This window comes from Chionomys nivalis, chromosome 13 (assembly GCF_950005125.1).
Source record: "Chionomys nivalis chromosome 13, mChiNiv1.1, whole genome shotgun sequence".
In the NCBI taxonomy this organism is placed as follows: domain Eukaryota; kingdom Metazoa; phylum Chordata; class Mammalia; order Rodentia; family Cricetidae; genus Chionomys; species Chionomys nivalis.
The window spans coordinates 42,762,510-42,777,542 of record NC_080098.1 but is presented as its reverse complement, the minus strand read 5'-3'; the positions used below and the strand labels follow the sequence as shown (position 1 = coordinate 42,777,542).

The window sequence follows — 15,033 nt, the reverse complement described above, 5'->3', positions numbered from 1 at the left end:
GAGGCAGCAAAGAGCAGGCTACAAGGCACAGAGCATCCCACAATCTCTGTCCCAGCTCATCTCTGACAGGATTCTTTAACATCTGATTTGCGCTCACCAATTATATCACAGAACCCTGCTTACTGCTGGACAAGATTCTCTAGAGCTTCAGCTGCCTTTCATACTTTGAGCAGATATTCACCAATTTTGTCTTAAGGGTCTTGGAGAAGTCTCTATATACTAGGACACGTTGATAAGAGTTATTTACCCTGGCTTCCTGGTCAGGGAAGGTTCTCAGGCACCAGAGATAACATTTATTTTAGGGTTTCACTGAGACATAAGAGACTGAGATGCAGTTATCATTTTTTTAACACATCCAGAAAAAACATAAAGCAAAAATAAAAAGAAAATTTAATATGGTATCACACTTTACATTGACAAATAATCTGTGGGCAGTAATATTCTTTCCCTTGCTCCCTGCCATTGCCACTCATTTTTGTGGATTTTTTTTTCCTTGTATCCAAGGAAGTACTTGAAGTACTATAGTTTAAAATTGTAAGGATGTATTTGAGTTATACATAGATTATTTCACTAGAAGTTTATCATCTGATGATCCTAAATTGTAGTTATTCATCTTTATATTTATTCCTCTTAAATATTAAATATAATGCATATGTATTATCAGAAAGTTAACTGTATATTATCCACTCACATTGGAACCAATGAGACTTCATATGTAACAAAAGATTCTAACCTTTCTTTTGTCTCTGCTTTAGACTAAAGCAAGAGAGATTAGCATCGTGACGGTATCTGCTAAAGATGTTCATCACCTGTATTTAAACTTGAAAACTATTATTAACAAATTGATCTCTGTTTTTAAATAACAAGTACATAGAATTGCCGTGCCAATCAGAGAAAATAGAATATGTCATGAATACTTCAAAATAAGCTCAGTTGTCAAGCAGTAAAATCAGATTTTCCTTGTTCCCTGCTACATGTGAGGACTTTAATAGTTTGGCAATGATGAAGGCATCTATATTTTGTAGGATAGTTCAGGCTGTTTCTGAAAAAAAAAAAAGAGTGCTTAATACATATTCTTCCACATGCTATTTGGCTGTCAAGGCTTCCCCTACAGTCCTCTCTCTTCACGCTATTTGGCTGTCAAGGCTTACCCCTACAGTCCTCTCTCTTCGGGCTACCTTAAGAACACTGATTGGATAGCTGGCTGGTGGTGGTGGTGTCCTTTGGTTTTATTTTGTGGAGGATGGCGGTAGAGAATGCCATGACACAACAGCACCACCGTAACTGGAATTAGAGATGGGTTATTCGAGAGCCAAATTTGAGTGACCATATCCTGAGAACACAAATTTAGGTTACCCCAATTCCACATCCCAACATGTAAGCATTTTCTTAACATTTTATAGCTTTTACAGAACAACGAGAGTCTTAATCATAAAATCATGGGTGCATCCAAGAGGCAGTTACAACATTGAGGATACTTTTCTCTAGGTCTCAGATGCTATTTTATGACATTTTTAACATTTGGGGTGATGAAAACTAGTGGTCTGCTCAGTTGATAGATTTCAAATGCTTTTGAGAGTCAGTTACAAGTTAGTTCCGACTCAGAAGTGGGCAAGGAGTGACTTTCAGGAGGCCAAGGGTAGCCGAGATGAGGCGATTAGCCTCCTGAGTGAAAACATCCAGACCTCTCCACAGTGCGGCCATTCTAATCAGTCAAGCAGTCTTCGCAGACAGTTACTTTCCAGGAATTCTCATTTACAGTTCCCCCTTTTGTCCAAGCATCACATGTTGGGCATACTGAGAGACCACATATTATTATTTATTAAACATTATAATCGCCGGGCGGTGGTGGCGCACTCCTTTAATCCCAACACTCAGGAGGCAGAGGCAGGCGGATCTCTGTGAGTTCGAGGCCAGCCTGGTCTAGAAGAGCTAGTTCCAGGGCAGGAACCAAAAGCCATGGAGAAACCCTGTCTCGAAAAATCAAAAAAAAAAAAAAACAAAAAAACAAAAAAAAAAACCATTATAATTCCCCCTTTCCCCCTGTAGCAAAATGTTCATTCCTAGGATCTGATGTAGATACGGCTAAGTATTGGGCAGGACAACTGTCTTCAGCAGAAAAGCATAGCTTGTAAAAGCCATAAGAAACTCCTGGATCATGACAAACCTATTAGCCATCATGATCTTGATCTTTCTCTCTTTTTTAAAAAAACTTTTACTATAGGTAGGCTATGTGTATATGACATAGCATTTACATGTGATATATAATAGGATTATGTTATCTAAAGTTAAAATAATCAAGAACATGGTTCTTGACTAGGTAGATGACTAGAGTGACGAAGGAAACATATATTTAAAACAACGAAATGTACGTAGCTTTTAAAGTAGATTAGCTGCATGTTTTCCCCTGTATTCGCAGTTATCTGTACTCTGTGAGCTGGCCTACTTACATTTAAAGGAGTAGAAATGGGACTCTGGAAGGATGTCCTTTTGTTTTATTTAGTAAAATACAAATATTGTTTCACTGTTTTTAATCCTGACTAATTGTTATAGTACAGCATAGATATTAATTTAATCCAGAAACACCAATACTTAAGATATAAAAATGTATAATGCTATTATTAGAGATTGGTGGCTTTTGTATAATATGAACAAGAAGAGTTAGCCCAACTCTAGCTAGAGTAAAAGGATTTAAAATTTAATTAAAACCGATATTTTTGTTTACCTAAATATACCAATAATGAGCAAGTCTAAATAATTATATACATACATACACACACACACACATATATATAATCTAGTGAAAACATTTTAGCCTTTTAAACATGAAAGCTAGTTTTGAATAAGCTATGTGTTTGGGATAAGTAAACAATCATAGTAAGAAAAAACTGATTAATTAAAAGAAGTAATATCTTCATTTTTAAGTTCATTAAAACAAAATTAATATTATTTTATCACTTAGAAATATACCATGTAGAATATTAAATATAAACAATTAAACACCTGAAATTATAAATAAACTATTTAAGAAACATAAAAGTGAGAGAAATGTTTAGTTGGGGTACTCACCTGTCGGTGGCTTTGAAGATAAGTGTCTATTATCCAGCATTTCCCAAGTCTCCATGAAAGTGTTCTCAGACAATGTAAGAAGGTTCACCTCCTCAAATTTTAATAGTCCAGGAGTAAGTGAAAAGTACGTGGATACAGTCCTGATCACTTAATCAGAAAGGAATCTTTTACATGATGTGTTCTTTCTTTTAGTCGATCAAATAGAATTATGTTTATCCTTTGAGGAAGACTCTTAACAATTAGAATTTTATTTATTATATTATACCTTACAATAATATTTGTTGTTCATCCTAAAGAGCAAATTTTATAAAAGATTTAAATATTTGTCAATTAAAGTGAGTTCCATAATCACTATACAGTTTATTGGGTGTAGGCGTAATTAAGAAAGTCGTACAGCTTCCTGTACGGCCCAGAACTCCGACCACATCCCAAGAGAGTGAGCATGTGTCCAGTCTGCACTTAGCAGGCCATTACATAGTGCCTCAGGTCACGCCCTATTGGGCTGACCCAAAAAGCTATTGGCTGAATGAATTCCCACATTTCTCCCTTTTGTCTAAATAAACCTCTAATACAAACCTATATACAATAAGAACAAATATCAGGTATTGTTCAAGAGAAAGAAAAGACAAAAACAAAACACAAATAGAACTACAATCAACATGCACAACATCAAGCAAGAAACACGTGTTGAATTTCCAGTCTAAGGTAATGAACAAAAAACAGAGATTGTTTCAATAGTCGTTTTATCCTGAGGAGTCTAAGTCTTATACTAAAATGTTTTAGCTAAGTTATGAAGGAAGTATCTATGACCAATTAGTCTTCAACCCCATCAAAGACCTGAGAAAAAAATTAATATTTCCTGAATAAGCAAAAAATGCAAGTAAGTAACTTCCAAATGGTGCAAGAAATGACAGACAGCTAGCTTCCTGAGCAATAATCACCCAAAGTCTCTCTTACAACACTGGGGCGACCAACTTTGGCTAAGGCCTCGAGTAACTGACAGACCATTTTCAGAGGCAGGAAAATCTGAAAGACTGTCCTACCCCTAAACCTGGCAAGGTTCAGCAGTTTGTTTTTGCTTGTATCCTGCTTGTCCAGTTTGGACCACATGCATATTGTCAGTAGTCTCTTTGCCCAAAAGCCAGTTTTGCCATGAAGACAAGCTCCAAGTGGAATGTCTTCAATGTCCAACATTCTCTCATGATTGCTCTGCCAGGAATAATCATGTCTCACATCAACAGAATTTTGAATTATTGAAATGCCATATTCTACAATTGGGGATGTCCCAAGTAGGCATAACTCTCCAAACAGAATTTATCCTATTATTAAAGTAATGACTAACCATCCAAAAGGCAAAAAGTCTAATGGAGAAGCACACAAATTAAAATCTAATAAAGACTTTAAATGTCTTTTTAGTGAAAGGATGAAACAAAGTTGTTGTTTTTTTTTGTCTTAAGAGTTTTTTGAGAGGAGAACACTAATAAGAATAAATCAATACTTAAGAAAATTATATTTTGATTATAAAAAATTTTATAACCTTTATATTATATTCATCTTAACAGCAACCACTTCCATGTTTTCTATCTTTTCACAACATAGGTTAACCTTAACATTATTATAAGTTATTACAAATGGTAGAAAACAACTTTAATGGGGAATAGTGTGGGATCACCTCTGTGTGCTGTAAAAATGCTTTGTTACCATTGGCTAATAAAGAAGCACAGAACAGGGAAAGGCAAGAATTCCAAGCAGAGATAGAGGAGAAAAGAAGATAGAGTCACAGAGAAGCCATGTAGTTGCCAAAGGAGAAAGATACACACTGGAGCCCACCAGATCTTTGCTGGCAGGCCACGACCTTGTGGTAATGCGTAGATTAATAGAGATGGGTTAATTTAAGATGTAAGCACTAGCTAGAAATATGCATGAACTAATAGGCCAAGCAGTGCTTTAATCAATACAGTTTCTGTGTGATTATTTCGGGTCTGGGTGGCCAGGAAATGAATGAGCAGTCTCCACCTACAAGGTAATCTTAAGTAAAAGCTTGGAAGGTATATTGAAAGCTCAGAAAGCATAAATATGGTATTTTAAGAAATTACCAGTTACATTCAAAACTGGTAATATAAAAAAAAATTACCAGTTATATTTCAAAAAATACACATAAATGGCATTAATGTTTGTGTGTGTGTTCTTAACCAAATTTAATTTGATTATTTGCTCAAGGTTTAAGTTATTGTAACAGACACCTTGAAATTGTTTTTGGTAGATAAAGATTACCTTTTCTGGGAGGTGGTTTATGAGACATCTGGAATAGGATAAGGCATCTATATGGCAGGACAAAATGAAACATTTATCACTTTTTATTTATTCTTTTTTTTTCTTTTTGGTTTTTCAAGACAGGCTTTCTCTGTAGCTTTATAGACCAGGCTGGCCTCAAACTCACAAAGATCTTCCTGCCTCTGCCTCCCAAGTGCTGGGATTAAAGGTATGAGCCACCACTGCCTGGCCATTTATTTATTCTTAAAGTATAAAAAAAAAGAGAGAGAGAGATGAATAGTTGCTTTCAATTTAATAGATTATGAGATCTTTACCTTATTATTCTTAAGTTTTATATAAACAATTAGTACTTTAAGGTTTTAGGAAACATTTAACAGACCCAAAGCTACCATTTTAATGATTTTAGATGTTTTGAGTACTCAAAATTATAAAATAGCATGTATTTATCGTCTTTTAATTTATAATCACAATTTTAAAATTTGTGAATATGCATTTTAATTGGGCATGCCTCCAAAATAGTTTTAGTACATAACCAAACAAATCTTGAAAAAGAGAGAATTGAAGTGGCCACATTTATAAAAAAACAATTCAACGCAAACATGAAAAACCAAAAGTATACAAAAGCAGTGATCATAGGCACAACTGACACATAATTATCATGAACATACATGAAACACATGTGTTGTGAGATATCTACAAGAAGATGCTAAAGAGAAAACAGAGACATAAATTCATTTTAGTTATCTTTAACAGCCAGGGGAGGACCCCTAAGTATTTGAAACCTCAGATCCAAACTAGGATTTTGGCTTTAAGGATGAAAAGAATTTTAGGATTAGGTGGTATAATAAAGACATTTTAATGTAACTAGAGTTTAAAAGAAAAGAAACCACTAGAGGAAGAATATATGAAACAGTAGGAGATAAAGAATGCTGTGACAAGATCAGATAAAGAGATGAGAGTAGAGAATTAATTAATTAGGATTTAAATATCTTGATATAACTCAAAAAATTTTAAATAAATTACTTTTTCAAGTGCAGATTACTTTTATGTGCTAAACAGTGATTCTTATTATATTTAAAACTATTTTTAAATTTAAATGTATTTGATCATATTCTCCCCCCACCCAAGGTCTTCCAGATCCTCTCCCCGACCCTGTCTACCCAACTTTAACTTCTGTCTCAAGAAACAAACAAAAACCAAATCAAAGGACAACCACCCCGTAAACTAAGAGAAAATAAAGCCAAGCCCAAAAAGCGAGGGGGAGAAACAAAAACAAACAAACAAAAAACACCAAACTATAACCAAATAAAAGCCCACACAAAAATCTGCAGAGTCATTCTTTGTTGCTCACCTACTCCTGAAGGAGCGGCCCCTCTGGAGAGGATGACCGGCTCCATGCCACTCTTCTGCAGGAAGCTGATTGTCCCTCCTCCTGCAAGTATAAGTGACAGGTTGCATTCACTCATTCATTTTTAAAAAGAATAACAAAATAAAATAAGATAAAACTAAAATTATCACATAGAGGTTGGCAAGTCAAATCAACAGAAGAAAAGAACCTGAGGGAAGGCACAAGAATCAGAGGCACACTCTTTCACACACTCAGGAACCCCATAAAATACTAAACTGGAAGCCATAAAGTAAGTGCAGAGGACTCAGTGCAGTCTCTGAGTTCATGGGAGCTTTGCTCACATTTCAAGGAATCTGGTGCCCTCTTCTGGCCTCTGCAGACACTGCAGGCACATGGTGCAGAGAAACACAACACACACACACACACACAAATAAATAAGTAAATAAATAAATAAATGACATTAATATACAGCTGTGACAGGCATAAGACAGACATTTGCATGCCCAAAGGGAGATACGTGAAAGAATAAAGAGAATGTATCCTATGCAAGTCCATAACCTACGAAGGCCAAGTCAATTAGATCTGGTAATGAGAATACACTCACAAACTGTTCATCTTTCAGGCCAACTGCGTGGCAATGCTACCTGCTTGAATCTGTATAAGGCTGATTTCTCTGCTGCACAGAGTCCTGACCCTGTAGTTAGGTAGGGTTCCAATCAAGCAGCTCTCCATAAAAGACTGGCCCATGCATGGCTGTTCAAAGCAAGCTTTGCCCACCCTCTCCCATGCTCAGCTGAATTTGAAAGCATACCCTAAGTGGAAGTGTCAGTCAGTGTGATCTTGAACCTACTTCTAGAGTACTCTTCTGTTTCTTGGAAGCCAAGACTTGTTCACAGTAGAATAGTTTATGGTCTCATTATATAGAATCCAAAAGGCATGACACCTTTCCTTCATTTAGTTCTGCTTCCTTATTTTAGATTAAATGTGCAGCATCTCTGCTGAAATGATCCCCACCCCTCTCTCTGGGGCTTTCTGCTCAGATGGCTGAGGAAGTGAGCATGCTCACAGCTGGCACCCATGATGTGTCGGTGAAAGGGCTACTCATCCGTACATCTTCAACACCAAAGTGTGGCGGCGTGTGTCGGTAAGGCCAGCACTGGGGACATGGACACAGGACAGCTGGGAGTTACCTTCAGAGACATAGTGAGTTCAGGCTAGCCTAGACTACAGGAGACCCTGTCTCAGAAAAAAACAGATAGCGAGGAGTCTAAATGTTTCAGCAGCAAGTACCTTTACACTGAGATGTTGAGATGGACAGCCAGAGTTTGAACCCCAGGGCTCCCACTAACACACTCCCCCACACACTCACAGGCAAAATAAAACAAATGTAATATGAAAGAAGAATGTTGATATATAGAGAATATACAGATAGATGATAGATAGATAGATAGATAGATAGATAGATAGATAGATAGATAGATAGATACGTACATACATACATACATACATACATACATACATACATACATACATTGATTTCCAATATGCAATAGCTAGTAGTGTTTGGCTTAACAATCCCTTGGTCCAATCACCTCTTTCCTTTGACATTTACTTATACAAAAGGATTAAATCTCTCTTCCCAATTTAGCTTATACAGCTACTCCACTAAATACCTAATTTTGTTACTTGTAAGTGCTACCTTCAACAACACTTGAAATAATGCAGTCAAATTTGGTGTCATTTCAGAATGAGGATCACCTTTCCTCCAGTGTGCAAAATGTGGAAATGGAAACACCACCCTTCACTCTGCCTGCTAAGCGCCCCAGAAATCCCTTTGACAACTCCATTTCTACAGACAGGCTCTTTGCAGTGAGGTTTTCCAACATGATCCTCAGAATTCTTTTACCCTTTCCTAATTTCTCAGTTATAAAGTCACTTTCACGGTTTCGGGTGCCTGTTGCCGCAGCCCCTCTCTCTGGGTTCTCTCATCCGCCAGGCTGCTATCACTCCCATGACAAATGTCACAAACTGGGTGACTCGGATGACGTGACAAATTTATTTTCTCATGATTCTGGAAGAGGATCTTGATATCAAGCTATAGGCACAGGCCATTTCTGGTGACTCCAGGCCTGGCTTACAGGTTACTGGGTGTGGCGTGAATGAGCATGACCATTCTTTGCTGTGTTTGCTTATTCAAGCCAGTGAGATTTAATGCTTTTCCTGTATTACCAATCCAAACTGTGAGCCACCACAAACATCAAGACCTGTGCGAATTGATCCTCCGCATTTCTTATTCCCATCTGAGAATCCTCGCATAACAGTCTCTAGCGTCCCTCACCACACTACCTCTTTGAAGTCATCTCCATTGCTCCTCAAGTGATTCTGGTCTCATCATCTTCCTCATAGCCTTGCGTTCGGGTGCACTAAGGTTTTCGTATTGCTGTTAACTCTCTGAAACGCTGGTCCACTAACTTTCCTGTCACAGCATTTTCAGCCTTTGGGTCTCATGTAAAATAGACCTAAAATAGGAGGAGTTTGCATTTTAAATTATGAGATATAAATATCAATGACATTTTAAAGATCTTTTGCATACCACTGCATTAATGCATGTTTTTTGTGTGTTTATGAATATACTTTGGGCAGGGATGTCATTAAGTAAAAAGGAAATACAAACACACATTTCATATATATTTACATATGTACACACACACACACAAACATATATGCCATATATATCCCATCTATGCCAGAGTTTGGGTTGTCTTGATCTTGGGCAGTTATATGCAGGTAACCAGACCTCCTGTGAGTTCATAATTGCAATAAACATGTCATGTTCAGAGATAACAGAAATACATCATACTGAACCAATTTGTATGCCCTGGTGCAGCGACCATGCTAGGCTTCTCTATATTGTGCCAATTTTAGTATACATGCTGCCCAAGTGAGCACTTGTTTCAATTCTTTAAAAAAGTGTCTGAGGTAATCAGATCCTGTCATTCCCTCTCCAATTAGATGTTGCTCCATTAAGTAGAGAACTGGTCTACCAAATGTCATGCCCCAGCACCCACTAGGGAGTCTGGCATTCAGTGAGCATTCACATATCTGGTCAGTGAAGCAGAGAAGGATGTCTTTGCTCCGACAGCCTTTTATTGTCTAAAGCATGTTTGTCTGCCTTTTGTATAAAAGTGTCTGCTGCCGATGTAGGAAATTCCCGTTCCTCCTACCCACCTGCCAGAAACACAGTAACACTGAAAGCAGTTGCTTCCTTTGTTTTCTATTCCCCCAGTTTGTCCATCAGATTTCTGTCTCCCAGTAACAATGAGTTCTTTTAAGGTTTATTCTCTGCTGGCTGAATTGCACGACAGGAGCCATCTTTAAATGTTGTGGATCTATAGCTAACAGATGTTTGCTTAAAGTCATGGCAGAGAAAGGTCACCTCAAAAGCTCAAATAAAAAAAAAAAGGCTATTTCATCTATTTCAGATGTCTGCTCTGTGGTAGATTTTTTTCCATTCTAAATGCTGAAATTATATAGTTAACTATCTCATCTACTGGATGAGTTTGTTGAAAAATGACATCTTCCCTGTGTCTATACTGGCACCTCATACTCATGCCACACAAGACATTATATTAATTGATGACCAAACTGCATCTGCACAGAATGGATGCTCACAGCCTAAACTTCCGAGAACTGTAAGCATACTTCCAGGTATGGACCATTGTAGTCACTTCTTGGTCTTAAATTGTATTAGCTAGGTTTGGGAAGAGAACACAGGACACACTAGAGATCTGTGCATCCCGGCGCCGCAGAGCCACTTGTCACATTTTAAACGTCTGTTCAGTAATTAAAACTTCAGGCTCACAGACTCATTCATCACATTTCAAGTTTCCAGGGGCTGCTGTATGGATTGGACAGACTAGAGATGCATGTGTCTTTCCCAAAAGTTCTCTAGAGTAGCAGTGGGATGGGGAGTTCTTGTTCCTCTGTGCTAAAGGGCTAGTATATTCAACAGTCTCCCATCGGGTGGCATGTGAAAATCAGTCACAGGATACAATGTGGAGCCAGGCAGTGGTGACACACACTTTTAATCCCAGCACTTGGGAGACAGAGGAAGGCGAATCTCTGTGAGTCTGAGGCCAGCCAGGATTGTTTTATAGAGAAACCCTGTCTCAAAAAGAAGAAGAAGAAGAAGAAGAAGAAGGAGAAGGAGGAGAAGGAGGAGAAGGAGGAGGAGGAGGAGGAGGAGGAGGAGGAGGAGGAGGAGGAGGAGGAGGAGGAGGAGGAGGAGGAGAAGAAGAAGAAGAAGAAGAAGAAGAAGAAGAAGAAGAAGAAGAAGAAGAAGAAGAAGAAGAAGAAGAAGAAGAAGAAGAAGAAGAAGAAGTGAAGGAAAGAAGGAAGAAAGAGAGAGAGATACGATGTATATACCAAATTAATCTGAGTTTCAGATAAACATTAACTAATTGTTTTGGTTTCTACTGACCCAGTAGTAAATGAGACACACTGTACTCAAAAATTAAATAGAAAGAAAAGTAAAACAAAACCAAAAATCTAGAAATTTGAGTCTAACTGTGACAAGGGAAGAGAGGGATAGATGGGAACTCTTTCATATTCTACATTATGAAGACACTTTTTTTATTCCATGCTGTAGAAAGGGATTGGCTCATATGAGTCCTTACTAGATTAGCATACACACTGCTGTTTATTCATTCTGAGTTACACCATTCCCAGCCCAGACGCCCCTGGAAGAGTACAAAGTTAATACCAACAGAAATTAGTTAGACTCCCTGTCAAGGAAAGTCTGAACCCCAGCATCCACAGAATGAGAAGAGATAGAAGGAGATGACCAGCAAGGCCTGGACACCACCAGACTCAGAAACGGGGTTGATCGCCTGACAAGAGGGCAGGACCGAGCTCTTGATTGACTGACAGCCTTGCCCCACCCCATCTTCTCCATCTGGAGAGGAGATGGGAGACTGATTTTCGGGATTTTAATGCACTGTCCTCTCAAACTGTGAGCTCTCTCAACACACTTGAGTTTTAAAGACTTGACTCCTGTCTCAGATACAACTAGACATTTTGTATTTTGGTTGCCAACTGGTATCTCTATGGGCAAAGTTAAGAGCGTCTATCCTTCCTGGGAGTCTGGGCCCTTTGGCTGTGGGAGTTTCCTATGTGGGGAATTGAGAAGAGCCACGAGCTAGAGAGAACTTAACTCAGAACAAGGAAAAGGGTCTGTGCATTGATGAAGGCTGAGAAGATTCCAGACAAACTTACTGTAGTTCCTTCTCTCCGTTAGGTTCCATAAGAAAGAAATGCTAGGCTATCAAGTGCTTACCAAACCCATCAATTCTCAGAAATGGTTAAATGGTGTCACAGACCTAAAATTATTTTTCCTACCAAAAGCTTGGTCTTTCATGATCTAGTAAATAAACTAATTACCCATGCTTATGCAAAAGACCCTAATTAATCTCAGAGAACAAATGAATATACAGGTATAGTATGACATATCAAAAGGGGGTTAAGAAGGATAATTTAAAAAGATGAGAACTAAGGTGTTTGCATGTATTGTGTGCCTTGTATGAGTCCTTTGAATGATCTCTCAAGGTGTTACACATTTTGAATGCTAAACAAGTCCTTAAATGTGACTACATGTGATTCCATGTGGGATGTTACCTTATTAGAAAATTGGATTTAAGATGGACAGTGGTGGTGCACACCTTGAATCCCAGCACTCAGGAGGCAGAGACAGGCAGATCTCTGTGAGTTTGCAGCCAGCCTGGTGTACAAAGTGAGTTCCAGGACAGGCTCCAAAACTACAGAAAGCCCTATCTTGGAAAAAAAAATAACAACGACAAAAAAGAAGATTGAATTTTAAACTGTTGTTTCATTGTTTTAATATTTCTGCAGGCTACAGGTTTTTGTAAGTATCACTGAACTTAGAATTGTATTCTTTCAACATGAATTTAGCTATCCAAATCGTAGGATGTGAAGATTGTTAAAAGTATGTGGGAAACAGTTGGGATTTTGAAATCTCTGATCAATAATCTCTAAATCTCAGAATGTAATACTGCAGAGGATAGCAGAACTCTGTCTGTGGATCTGGAGTCTGGGATGGGGGGGTTCAACCTGAAAAGCTGGGGACCCAAAGAGCATGCAAGAAGCTCTAAGGATGTAAGGTGCCTCTCGTGCTGGGCTTTGCTAGGAGCAACTACACGCAAAGATGCTACGCAGCCATTACACTGGACTGACAAGGACTAGAAGGGTCTGCTTAACAGACCCTTGGGGAACACAAGGATGAGGATGTGTGGATAGAAAAATACATAGGCTATGACAAGCCTATACAGCTTAAGAAGTAGCACATTCCACGTTCCTGGGCTGGAATATCTGTTATACCGTGGGAGCCCACAGATTTGACTCTCTGTTCCATCATGACCTAAAAACAAAGAGTTCAACCCTGTTCTTGATCCTCAAAGCCAGATAACTGACTGTTTGATCTGAGGTGTGGTTACTGGATGCTTTGAGAATTAAGGAAGTAATTACACTTGTTTGTTCCTAGTAGCATTGTATGGAAGACTTTTACCCTCCCCTTTTGCTTGGGGTATATAAGGGCTAGGAGAAATAAATCTGGGCAGATACAGTATTTCCTGGATGTCCACTGGACTCTATCTTTGGTCTCTTGGCCATTTCTTTCCTCAGTTCTCACCCCCCTTTCAGTCATGTTTAAACAGTTCTGCTGGTCTCTGACATCGTACAGACTATAAAGTATGAAGGCACAAGTCATAAACAATCCCACACCAGTTTGGAATTGTGATTAATAGGGTGGCAGAAGCAGGTGGATCTCTTGAATACAAGACTCGTCTGGTCTACAGAGCCAGTTTCAGGACAGCCAGGGCTACACAAAGAAACCCTGCCAAAAAATAAAAATAAAAAAAATCCACCTTTCTTCATCTCCCTAGCTCTTTTTTCTCCCTTGTGTAACTTTCCAGTGTTGATTTCTGTTGATGACTCTCAAAATGAGCATATTTTATCTCACTCTTTCCTTTTCATTTTAGAGGGAAGCAGCCTGCACATGGGCTCTTTCAGTCTACCTTAGAAAACCTTCCAGAAGAGAACACACGTTCTTACCATCTGATATTGGATGCTGCTGTAACACGAATGTGTGTCTTAATTTATGTAATTATTCCTATATTAGCAAGATTCGCCAAAGACACAAAAACAGTGTAATGTAGAACTAGATAGACAAATAGATCTATCTAAGAGAGGACATCTATTTAGATAGATATACAGCCGACAGATGCTGAGAAGCTCCAAGGCCGGCTATTGACCAGCTGAAATCCTACAGTACACACAAAACTGATTGCCCTTCCACACAATGAACCCCAAATTACAACTAGACTATAGCTGTAGTCATGTGTTGCTAGAATGGTGAACATCTGAAGTTCAGGTCGCTCTGGGATTGGATTCAAGATCCTTTCCACTTAAAACTGTACTGCCACAGTATTTAGAACCTTAATTTCTTCATCTCTAAATGACTATGAAAAAGAAAAATTATCAACAGGATGAAGAATTTGGTATTCTAAGGAATAACAAAAATGAAAATTTATTCATTTGCAATATCATTCCTTTTGTGAGATCAAAGAGCAAAATGCTTTGAAAGGAATAGATTTCCCAAATTTCAGCCTGAAGAGGATGACAAAATGGTGACAGGGGAGGAAGACAGTGACTCGGATTACCTGCTTGGGACACCGGCTAGCTAAATTTTTATTTTCTACCTTGCCTGTGTAGGAATTAGGAACCACACACCCCTAACTGCCCGTTCCCTCCTAGACAGCATACTTTATCCCCTCAGAGAATGTCTCTTCCAGCCTGGGTAGGTAGCTCAGTGGTAGCATTGCCCCGGGTTGCATTCCAAGCCTACGGAGGTGGCCTCTGCTACTCTATAGTCTATTTGGTGCATTGCTGTGTTCTCTGTTTCCATATGATACCTGATGATGTCTGCCGTGTAGCTGTTAGTGCCTTAAGAAATAGCTGATTTCCTAAGACCGATACTGGGGAGAACTTTTACTTTTAGCCCTGAAAATCTAGGAGGTGAAGAGACAGAAACATTGTCTCACAGGCTGAGTTGGAAGGACACACCATGCTTATTCTTAAGAGTATATCTACAGCCAGGTGGTGGTGGCACATGCCTTTAATCCCAGCACTCTGGAGGCCGAGGCAGGTGGATCTCTGTGAGTTCGAGGCCAGCCTGGTCTACAGAGCTTTTGGACAGGCTCCAAAGCCACAGAGAAACCGTGTCTTGCAAAACAAAAAACCAAAAAGAAAACAAAACAAAAAAAAATCTA

At 38.6% G+C, this 15,033-nt stretch overlaps 1 protein-coding gene and 1 non-coding gene across 2 annotated transcripts in view; one reads left to right on the top strand and one right to left on the bottom strand.

Moving 5' to 3' along the window:
* LOC130885664 (uncharacterized) overlaps window positions 1–15,033 on the top strand; it is a 122,400-nt gene that overhangs the window by 19,016 nt on the left and 88,351 nt on the right. The gene's annotated exons all lie outside the window — the stretch shown is intronic.
* LOC130886318 (U6 spliceosomal RNA) lies at window positions 9,537–9,640 on the bottom strand. Its single transcript, XR_009058282.1, has one exon. It is a non-coding gene; the product is annotated as a U6 spliceosomal RNA (small nuclear RNA).